General features: G+C 39.7%; 1 long non-coding RNA gene across 1 annotated transcript in view; it reads left to right on the top strand.

Moving 5' to 3' along the window:
• The window catches only part of LOC122561149, a 117186-nt gene that overhangs the window by 896 nt on the left and 104159 nt on the right, over positions 1 to 12131 (top strand). The gene's annotated exons all lie outside the window — the stretch shown is intronic.

The following is a 12131-nucleotide window of genomic DNA, read 5'->3' on the forward strand; positions in this document are numbered from 1 at the left end:
CCAACCAACCAACCAACCAAAGAGCTTGTCCGGCCAGTCCTCTCTCCACAAATGCTCCCACTTCATCATCCTTTCTTCCTGCTGCTGCTATTCCACCACCCTTTCCATTCTGACTCAACCCACACTTATCCTGTTTTACCCCAAACCCAGACCCCATGTCCCCTTGTTCTCTCTACATCACAATCCCCACCTACAACTTTCACTTCCAACTCCCACTTCTAGTCCTTTACCTCCATCCCTCTTACCCATCACCCTAACCTTTATTATCCTCAGTCCCCCTCCCCAACATGCTCACACTTCTGCTGCTGTCCCCAGGATCAAGCTCATAGTCAGAGTTGGTCACAGCGTTCTACCACCCTTACACTGAGAACGAGGATGGCTCGGTGTTACTTGTCTGGGAATGAGCTGGGAGGGGACTGATTGAGAAGGTGGTCTACCCCAGAAGGAGCCAGGGGTTATGTGGCACCTACACACTATATTGGGCCCAGTGATGGGCAGTATCAGCATAGAGTGGGGACTTGAGCTTTTGCCTTTGTCATTACACTGGGTATTTGTCAAGTTGCAGCCAATGCACCTGGATTCTATTTCCCTTCCAGCTGTGTTCCCTGCCCCTCCCATTCCCAGTTCCCCCATGTTTTCCACTCCCCACCATTCTCTGTTTCCCCAGTTCCCTATTTCCAACCTTCTCTGTACTTCCTCATTCTTCCTTGTTATCCCAGATTCCCCCATTTCTTGTTATTCCCCTGTTCTTTGTTCTCCCCCCACCTCCTGCGTTCCTTCTCTTCCCCTCCTGTGGTTCTCTTTTGCCCCATTTGCTGCCCCACTGTCTGCTTCAGTCTACAGACTCCACAATGTGTAAAAAGTCCTCTCATCATTTTAAAAGTTGTTTCAAAAGGGCAACTCAGTAACTTTTATTTTTGGCATCACTGGCAAAGAGCTATTACTAAAACATCCATTGATTTCTAGATTGCTTTGAAGAAATGTTTACGGTTTTAGAAGTCGACCATTTTGACATTGAGTTTTCAGATTTGAAGTCTTACTGAAAGAACACATGACATCACTGTGATTGTGAGTGACCTTACAAGGTCAGTTATCTTACAACGTTGTGATATAATTGCGTAGTTTAAAATGTAAAACACAGCCTCTTGTCTCAAATCAGGCTTTTGGATTAAGGTTTATGAGTGTTAAACAGATTTCCTTTCCCAAAGTTCTATGTCACAACACCAGGATTGTATTTCTTTTTATCTGCAAATTTTTCAAAGATATTGAAATCAGAAGACAAACAATCAATGAACAGCACTTTTTTTTCTTAGTGCTTCAAACTTGCCAAGTGGTGCACAGATTCTAATCCAGGTTCATGTGCCTAATGAATTTATTCCATACTCTTTTCCTGATTAATGAATTAATTTTGCATTATTTATTCCTTAAATAAATAAATAAATAAATAAATAAATAAATAAAATGTAGTATAGAAGCATCAGTAGGCACAGCCTCAGAGAAAAGGGGCAACCCTTTAAAACTGTGATAAGGTGGAATTTCTACAGCCAGAGAATGTAGAACTCATTGCCGCTAAGGGGCATGGAGACCAAGTCATTGAGTATATTTAAGAGCAAGATAGTTTCTCGATTGGTAAGGAGATCAAAAGTTATGAAGACAAGGCAGGATATGGGGTTGAGAAACATATCAGCTATGATCGATTGTTGGTGCAGACTTCATGGGCCAAATCGCCTAAATCTCATCCTTGATCTTATGATCATATGGTCTAATATGTGACCTTTGACCTAGGCAGGATTTGAGCCTGAATTTGGCACTGCATGTGTTTCCCAGCTGTGTTGGTACAGATATTTTGCAGGATGCATCATGTGTAACAATAGACACTTGTCACATCATGGTGAATGATTAAACAGCGATAGGAAATGACACAAAACGTAATCTTTAAGTTTAGTTCCCAGTTAAACAAGGCAAGGTGAACTAAGCATGATGAACTAGTAATGGAAACACTGGTAAATGACACAAATAGATTTGCATCTGACTCTAACTTTCTTGCTCTATAATTAAGATTAAATCACTTCAGAGTTGACTTGTACAATAACCCAGCTATGCTGCTCAATAGAGATTGATTCAGCAAATTTCAAAGCTGTTTAATGATTCCTCTAAATTACTTCAGTGATATATTAGTCAGATTAATATGACTTTCACATGCATCATAAATGGTCAATCAAGTACAGTGGATTCTGGAAATCCAAACAAGATACAGTTACATTCCTACTTTCCAATGAAAAGGGAAAGTTACCCACAGGCAAAATGGCTTAGTACATTGATACTAACTCATTTTGGATTGCAGGCAAGGTATACAGCTCTGACAGTTTCTGTTAATGGCTTTCATAATACTTGCTCTGTGTGGCCTGTCCAGCAATTATGGACATATATGCAGAAGCTTCTCTCCCTTTCCTATCTTAATTCCAAAATTCCTGTCAACTCTAAGGAGAGGCCCTGTATTCAGGGGCACGTTCAGTGGGTTGTTTATTGGTTGAGGACAGAGTAATAACCAATGGAATAGGGGTAATTGACAAGTGCTGTTTCCCAGTATGTTTCCTGTATTTATGCCACAGGTATTCGTTGTTGTATAGCTACTGGATGAAGGAGTAGGGAGTTATATGCAAACAACAGAAATAGCTGGAAAACCTCAGTAAGTCTGACAACATTTGTGAAGACAAAGTGGTGGCAATATTTCAAATCCATTCTACTTCTTTAGAACTGGCCTCAAATCATTAACTCTGTATTTTCTTCACCAATGTTTTCTCAACAATTTCTGTTCGTTTGTTTCAATCTTCAGTTCTTTGTTTTATTTTAGGGAGTTGTATATTTAAGCTCACAGATAATATTAACTCAAGCAGAGTAAATTGTGTTAATGGAACCATAGACTGAGTGAGCGAGCAAAACAATGGCAGATGAAATGCAATGCAAGGAATTATAATTTGAGAAAATCAGATCAGGAAATCAAATCAAATCAATCTTTTCTTAATGGGAGTGACTAGGAGCTTTGGAGGAACAAAGGGTATCTATGTTTCAAAATCATTAAAATCTCAGTGAATAGATAAAAGGCTAATGGAATGTTGGCCCCTGTCTCAAGGGGAATAGATTACATAGTTGTGGAAATGAAGATTCAGTTGTACAGAGCTTTGCTGAAATCCCAACTGGAACATTGTACATCAGGAACGATTCTGGTCCCTGTAGGGGTGTAGCATGGATTCTCCTGAATTATACAAATGCTTAAAGAGTTGAATTACGAGACTGCCATAACTTATCTTTGGTTCCCTTGAATTTAAGAGATTGAGTGGTTGATCTAATTGAAATGTTTAAAATGACGGATTCTCTGTGTCAGCGTTATGTTCTCTGTTAGGGGGATCAGAACACACTGAAATTCACGGTTAATCAGTTGGATTGAAGTCAGGAAACCCCTTTCTCTATAAAAATTATAAGAAACTGAAGCTCACTTCCAAAAGAGTCTGGATGCCGGGTTAAAAAATTTCCAAGATTGGGATTGGTAGCTGTGGTCAGGTACTTAAATCGAGGTGAATGGAATTGAGGAATGGACCAGACATATGAATGTGGAGCAGGCAGCTTGGCTTCTTGAGCTTTGCTCCATTATTCAAAACGATCATGCTGATCTGATTAATTCACATATCCCTGACAATCTTTCATGCCATCCCTATCTAGAATCAATTGACCTCCGCCTTAAAAATATTCAAAGTCTCTAGAACTGTCTTCCTCAAATGGCAATGGAAACAGAGTCATGACTCTCCGTGAATTGTTTTCCTCATCTTGGTCTTAAATGAATATCCCCGTACTTATAAATTGTGACCTCTGATTCTGAAATCTTCCACAAGAATTATTTTCACATCTACCCTGTCAACACCCCACAGGGTCTAATATATTTCGATCGAGTTGCCTCTTACTCCAACGGATACCAAACTAGCCTCATAGGACAACCTGCTCATTCAAAGTATTAGTCTAATAAACCTCTGAATTGTCTCCAACCTTCTTCAAATAAGGAGTCTGTATTGTACACCATGTGGTCTCCCAAATGCTCTGCATTATCTGAAGCATAACTTCCATACTTTTGCATTCAATTTCCCTTCCATTAGCTTTCCTAATTACTTGCTATATTTAACCTTTTGCACTTCATGTGCAAGGATACCCAAATTTCTCTGCATTTCAGAAATCTGCGATTCTTATCATTTAGATTTTATACTTCTCTATTGTTTCTGCCAAAACGGGTAGCTTTACATTTTCCTGCATTATATTCCATGTGCCAGATTTTTGCCCCACTCTTTTAACCTATCTATATTCCTCTGTAATCTCTTTGTGTCCTATAGAAACTGACAGTATCTGTTTTTATGTTTCTACCTAAATTTCTCTTGTGCTTTTTATCTCCTTATCAATCTTTAATCACACCCTGTTGATTTGTTTTATATTCTATCCAGTTTTCTGACTTGCTACTATCCTTTATTTAATTCAATGCTTTCTTGTTAGCTTTGATGCTATCTTTAACTTTTTAATTAATGACAGAAAGTGGATCTTGCCCTTAAAATTGTTCTTTCTTCTTGGAATGTAACTATTCTGTGAATTTTGATATATCCCCTATTTGCTCTGTCAATAAATGGTTTGAATGGTTTTGGTTTGAAAGCAAAATACATTGATATACAGATGTAAAAGAATGGCAGAACAATCTTGGGGAGGAGGCAGCTCCCATTAAGGTTGTATGGTTTAGTTCAATTCTTCTTTCTGGGCTTTGAAGAGTTTGGTGATTCTTGAGTTTATTTGGTGCATGTGCTGATAACAAGTTTCAAAGTGGTCGAAGCCTATGAGTTTGTGTTATGCTTTGATTTTTCACTTTAAGATTTTTTTATGGATAATGATGGGGTAAGAGGGATTGTCCAAGTGAATTGTTGTAAATGTAGTTCTACCAGCTTTCTTCCATACCATCTGTTCTCTAAAGATTCTGGCTGTTGCTAGGGTACAGTTACAGAGTCTTCGAGTAGCCTAGTCACGATTCTAGATGTTGTGAATAGGGACAGGTTGTGTGACCAGGCAAGCTATCACAGTTTATCTAAAAGCCACGTTCCGGCACTGACATTGGGTGGTGATCAGGAATAGGACTGTTGACTTCATTAATTCGAGGTGCATTTTCACCAATTGTAAAAGCACTTCTCACTGGTTGTGATTGACTAACTCATTGAAGCTGGAAGTTCAACTCGGTTACCTTTTGGTCTCTCTGGTTTATTGCTACAACTAACTTTGCCCTAATCCACAGCTGATCAGAAGGATTGTTGATGTATTTTAAATTGTTTATTATGCAAACAGGATAAGGGTTGTTCATTCCACTTATTTGAAATTCTATTAAGTTTCAGTCATTTAACTTGCAGTGTTGTGAAATTGATCAGATGTATTGTTCTGCTATTTTCAGTCAGAGATAAGAAATTCGGTCTCAGCATCTTGCTTCTTTAACACTACATTGCACTAGGGGTGAAGCTCAAAGTTTGTTCTATGAGTATGTTTTGTTTTTGATTTCTGTTTTGAATATACAGGTATGTATTCTCATCTGCTTTACCAAAGGATTTTGGGGATTACACAAGAATAGAAATCTGTCCAGGTATTGCAACCAATAAAAGAACTTGCATCTTGGGTATTTATATATAAATACCCTGTTCAAAAAGTCAATTTTGTTTTGACATTGGCTGCTGGGTGACATCAAAACAGCTGAAAAATACAACTTTGTTTAGTTTGGAATAATTAGTTTGTACTTGGATGTTAGAAAAAAGAGTACCTTGAGGAATTTGGCTTACTCATGGCTGATATTTATTCCAGACAACTTTTTTCTGACTATCCTGAAATTCCATTAGCGCAACAATTCTATTATCACTATCCAGGGTATATCAGTTGACTGCTTAACTTCATTAAGCAATCTGCATGTCTTGACAACAGGTTTTGCACCTTCAAAGAAATTCATTTAACCCTTGTCTCTGAATATTGGAGTGATACCCATAGGAGTGGTGACTTGCTATTGTAACTTGCTTGTCCTCTTGGTATAGAGTTGTGTGTTGATTAACGACCTGTATTTGGCATTTATTATAGGAAGAACAGTTTTTGGGATATAAAAGAAAGTGGAAAAAGTGGATTAGCTCCTGGGCAGCTCTATCTTGGATCTTAATATGGATGTTGTCTTTTTTTGAAGATTAGCAATTGTTTAAAACGAGACTTTGTACAGAAAGAAAATGAAAGTATAACTTTGGACAAATTGCTGTTTTTATTTTGTAAATAGTTTTAGATCTCTCCATGCTCTCTACACAACTGAGGTGGGTTTTTTTACCATAGGGATAGCTGCATTTTTGACCATGATTGCTGCCAGTTACACTCAGATCATGATCAGCTGATACAAGTTTTGCTTCGACAAAACTGATTCTGCTAGTTTCTTTCTCCTGGAGTTGAATTATTATCCCTGCAGGCTGTAAACAGACTTCAAGCTTGCAAACTAAGTGTGTGGGCTGTCATTGAGACTCTGCCTCCTGAATTGGAATTACACCATCCTGTCAGCTCAGCTGTGTCACAGCAATGTCTTCCACTTCAGTTCTTCTGCCACATCTGCTGCACTGTTTAGTCTAACGTCTCCAACTTTGGCTTCTGCTACCTTTAAAACAATGGATAGAATCTGATAGGGGCCTGGACAGCATGGGCTATGACGAGGTTTATGGTAGAATCACGTGAAAAATCTCTCTAGGCCTATCTTGACATTGGGAACAACTCATTGCCTCTTTTATGTAACTACCAGACAGCAGCACGTTGCCTATTAAGGGAGAATCATTGCTTGTTAGTGACCTTATTAATGTGCATATATGGTAATTAGTACATAGCTTCCTATCTTACTAAATCCGCCAAGGTACACTTTGAGAAGTCTCGACATGGAAGATAGAGTAGAAACCTGATGACTTCATCTCACCACTGAATGCCAGGAGCCTCTATGTTGCTCATGACGAAACAGCATCTCGGGGCATGATCCATGAACTCCTTATCCACAGACCATGGTGTCAAATATTTTCCAAACCCTCGTGATCAAAATGGTATCCCTGTGATCTTCATTACAACTCTCTGATCCACTTGCAGGACCCTTTGGAAGCAGCTGTGTTGCAGGGTGCACAAGCAACTAGTATTGAAACCTGCTGCCAGGACACTTACTTACAGAGATGGACAGCCCAATGACTGGACCAGGTTGCACCTTAGCGCTGCCTGCTCACTGGTTCTCTTGGCATTTGTTCACAAAGCTCAGCATCCATGTCATGCCTGTTAGTGCTTCTTCCAGAGTCTAATGTTGATCAGTACCGTCAGACTGAGGGGCTGTTTTGTGCAGATACATGGGCTGCTTGTCAGTAGGAATCTGTTGGTGTAGGTGAGACATCTTCCACCTGTCTAACACTGAGAGGATATGCAGCAAACACCATGTGTGTTTATTCACTCAAATGGTCGTACTGGAAACAGGTGGGGCTAGTGCTCAATCCAGTTGGGGAGGGAGTGCTGTTGTTGGTCAAGGGGTCCCAGCACCGCCAGGTACAGTCCAGGGGCTGGGTCTTGCCAGTTGTCTGCTTGGGTTGGTCACATTTGTGGTTTGCATTGTGGGAGCAAACTGCAGCATCTTCTCCCTTTGTTATGTTCACTTTTGCTAACTGTAAATAACAGCTCATGTTTGCAGTGTGTACATTTGTTTGCATGTATGTGATGTTCTCCTTCTGGGAAATGACAAGCACAGGTCTGTCAGGGGTACCAAGGCCACAATAGCTGGGGTGTGGAGAGAGTTTTCAGACAGGATGTGGTTAAGGGCAAGTGAACTGTGTGGCTTGTTGGTTAGACAGTGACCGGGGTGAAAGGTGCAAGAATGTCAATCATATCGACTATTTGATGTGAGCAGTGAGATTTTGTGGCTGCCTAGCCATGACAATGCCAGTGAGGGGCAACACTGGATGATCAATGCTTGGCCAGGTGAACAATGGCCTTTTGGATATCAGTCTTTGAGATCCACTGAATGGCACGTTGTCCTGGGAATGATGTGCAGTAAGGTGAGGTCTACAATTGGATGAGAGAGTTGCATGGTGTAGGGTTGGTAGTTACTGAGGCGAATTTGGTAAAGTACAGTGAGAAACCTTGTGAGGCCTTGTGGTGAGAAACCCTCCAAAAAAACGCAACATATTCAACATGTGCCCTAATGTGTATTTCCACTCCCTCCAACTTCACCATTCTCCTCACTGCATATTTCATTATCTTCCAAAGGCTCTTAAAACTTGTTTGACATAGCTTATTCTTTTGTGAAGAGTAGTTAACCAATGTCAGTTCTTAATCAATCCTTCTTGAGCCATAATGTAACTGTAAAATTTTGGAAATGCTTGATTGAAGTGGAGAACTGGCTCCCTTCATGTTAAATGGGACTTAATTTTAAAATGTATCCAGAGAAAAGAACAGCAATATTAATTTGAGTGTGCTAGAAAGCTGGATATTGGCAGGTAAGTAATGTGTGGGTTTTTAAATGGATTTTTCTTTTGACGTTTTTCCACTAATGTGAAAAAACATTTATATAGGAAGTAACAGAAGCAAATGACGTTTACTGTTGAAAATGTGGAACGATAAAGCTAGAAACTGCTGGAAGCACACAGCAGGTCAAGCAGCATCTGTGAAGAGAGGAATAGCATTTCAGGTAGAGGAATTGTTTCACTGATGTTGAAAAGCAAGTTATGAAGACCGATGAACACCAGCTGAGTGATTTAATTAGTGTGGCTGCAGTTTGAATACGGAGTCAAGTCATTTTGTTAGGTTAGGAATCCTCAATTTCAAGAATGTGGATTATTTAGTGCTCACTGGTTGCAGATTTACGTATATAAATAGCATCAGAATGACTCAGTTTCTTTTGCACTAATTGAATTCGCATTTGCATTCTGACACTATTAATTTTGAGTGTCATTTTTTAAATTGTTGCATAACTGGAGTCTTAAACATCAGAAGCACCAAACATACTTTTAGGAGCATATTTGTTTTAAAAGATGAACTGCAAGGAAGAGCAGTATGTTTAACAAGTATTTCTGGCAACGTTCACTCAAACGATTATGTGCAACCTGTTCCTACCTTGTATGCTGTTTAAAATGAGAGAGAAGGGTCAAATCCCAGTGTGTCCAGGGGGTGATGTTCTGGTTACATCTACTTTGCCAAACATGCTCAGATCGGGATAGAAGAGTTCTCTTTTCTCATTATTCAGACAAATCTCTAAGCAGACTGTCCTATCTGGAGGCCTTTTCGAGATGGAAACCTTCTGCTTTCGTGAGCTCATCATGTACCAGTCACATGCATTAAAGTATTTTTAAGGTGTTATCGTTGTTCTATTCCTTTTGCAAACAGCAAGATTCAACAAATGGTCATAAATTGTTGAGATAATACGCTTTAATGATAGTTGAGGGCCAGGACAACAAGGAAAACTGCTGAGTTCTTCTACAAATAATCAGATGGTATCTTTTACTTCTACCTGAGAAGGATGATCAGTTTAATATCACATCTGAAAGATGGCACCTCCAGCAATCCTCTGTACTTCCGCACTGCTCTGAAGCGGGACTTGAGTCTATACCCTTCTAATTCAGAGGCCAACATGGTTGACACATTGAATTACAGTTCTTCTGCGCATTGTTTTAATGTTGATCAACTTTTAAAGGTTGCTGTCACATCTAGTTTCCCAGCCTATACACGTGGTTTCCCCAAAATGCAGTTTTGTCTTTTCCTGATCCATAATTTACATCTTCGAGGAAAAAGTGAGGACTGCAGATGCTGGAGATCAGAGCTGAAAATGTGTTGCTGGAAAAGCGCAGCAGGTTAGGCAGCATCCAAGGAACAGGAGAATCGATGTTTCGGGCATAAGCCCGTCTTCAGGAATGAGGAAAGTGTGTCCAGCAGGCTAAGATAAAAGGTAGGGAGGAGGGACTCCTCCATCGCCAGACAATGCAGGTCCTTGGACTCCTCCATCGCCAGACCTCCGCCCTTGAGTCCCGTCCCTCCAACCGCCACCAGAACAGAACCCCACTGGTCCTCACCTACCACCCCACCAACCTCCATATACAGGGTATCATCCGCCATCATTTCCACCATCTCCAAACGGACCCTACCACCAGGTATCTGTGATCTGGAGGTGGCATATTGTTAGTCTTGGTGTTGAACCAGATGTGTGATTTGAAGCTTTATTTCATCAAATGTCACTGGAGATTCTGACTGGGCATCAGTGATGGTGGTTGGATTAGTGGCTGAGGTGTGAATTTTCTAAAGTGAAACCTGACTACAATGATCTTGCTGATGTTGGAGTTGGCAAAAGCCTTCATCAAATACTTAAAGGTGATCATAGCTGACCCCACCCCACTCCGGCCTATCACCCTCACCTTGACCTCCTTCCACCTATCGCATTTCCAACGCCCCTCCCCCAAGTCCCTCCTCCCTACCTTTTATCTTAGCCTGCTGGACACACTTTCCTCATTCCTGAAGAAGGGCTTATGCCCGAAACGTCGATTCTCCTGCTCCTTGGATGCTGCCTGACCATAATTTACATCCTAAAGTACAATGTAAAAGATACCCTGGTTTTGCCCTTCTGTTTATAACAGAACTTCCCCTCTGAATATGAGGTAACCACATTATTCCAAGGTCACTTGCTATACTTTCTTCCATTTCAACAGGCTTAATTAGCTGTTGCTTGCCTCTCTTACTGACATTTTCAATATTTTCATTCAGGGATTCAACCTAATAGTGAAGAAAAATAACTGTTTATTTGAGGGATTTATTATTAATTAATGTTGATCTCTGAATTCCACATGATTCAGAGGAAGTGCTAATACAATAATGAATGCATTGTGTGAGGAATTTCTGTGGAGCTGGTTTTGTTTTGGTGGTTTGTTAAATTTGAATGGATTTTCAGTAATATAATGATGAATGAACTTAGAAAAGTTACAGTAACCCGACACAGATACACTTCCAAGATTGATGCAAGTACAATCAACCCATTTTCTACTGTTTTTTAGTTATTTATTTTCTCAAGGCAAACAAAGGCTGAATTGTTTGATAGTTGCCTGCAGCTGTATGTTGTATGTCCAACATTTTGTGATGTATTAAGCCAAACAGGTGCTCAAGTATTCTTCTGTGACTAAAAGATGTTATCTCGCTCCAGCATGATATGAAATTTATTGCTGGCACTGTAACCATTCACTGCCAGAACTAATTATTCCCCTTACTTGCAGGTAAGTGCTGGAGTATTCTGAGGGATTGTTGCAGCACTTAAGTCTTGGTTAAATGGGAATGGGAAAAGTACATTCATTTTATCAAACCCAATTTTGCTGTAGGCAATGTGCGGCCCTTCTTGCCCCACCTATTTATTCACAGTCTGACTCTTGTCAGTGAATCCAAGGGAAATTTTAATCGCTTAAAAATTTATTAAATTTCAAAACGTGTGTATGTCACCATATTTGCACCAGTTAGATCTGGGTGGCTCTCCAACATAGCTCATTTCATCACCCTTTCTCACTTTTACCCCCTATTCCAAAAGTACTGGATCCGTGCCCTATGTCTTATGGAGTATTTGACTGTCTTGGACTGTTTATTCTCTGTATTCTATCCTGTTTGTAGGTTGTCTTCATAGATGCTGATGTATCTGATACATTTGTTTTAGACTAGCTGTGACTCACTGTATTTTTAAAAAAACTTGGATCTAATACTTTATCTCCACCAGACAGACATTTAGGCAGGTGATGTACCATAATATGAAGAGAGGAGAAAAGATAGACTTGATTATCACAGTCACCAAGGATATGTGTCATTACTTCAGAATTTAAAAACGCAACTAAGTTTTGATTAAAACAAAGGAGTCTATAACAGAGAGCAAAAGAACAATTTGTTTACTAACTGTAAGAAAGAGTATTATTATTATTTATACACCATAACTATAATTTTACTGTTGGTAATGGAAGATGAACGCTTAACATGCTGTATGAAATCATTGATTTGATATTTGAGGAACAAAGTTTATTTTATGTATCGTCTGATATGGGTTCCTGGTTCTGCTT

This window comes from Chiloscyllium plagiosum, chromosome 22 (assembly GCF_004010195.1).
Source record: "Chiloscyllium plagiosum isolate BGI_BamShark_2017 chromosome 22, ASM401019v2, whole genome shotgun sequence".
In the NCBI taxonomy this organism is placed as follows: domain Eukaryota; kingdom Metazoa; phylum Chordata; class Chondrichthyes; order Orectolobiformes; family Hemiscylliidae; genus Chiloscyllium; species Chiloscyllium plagiosum.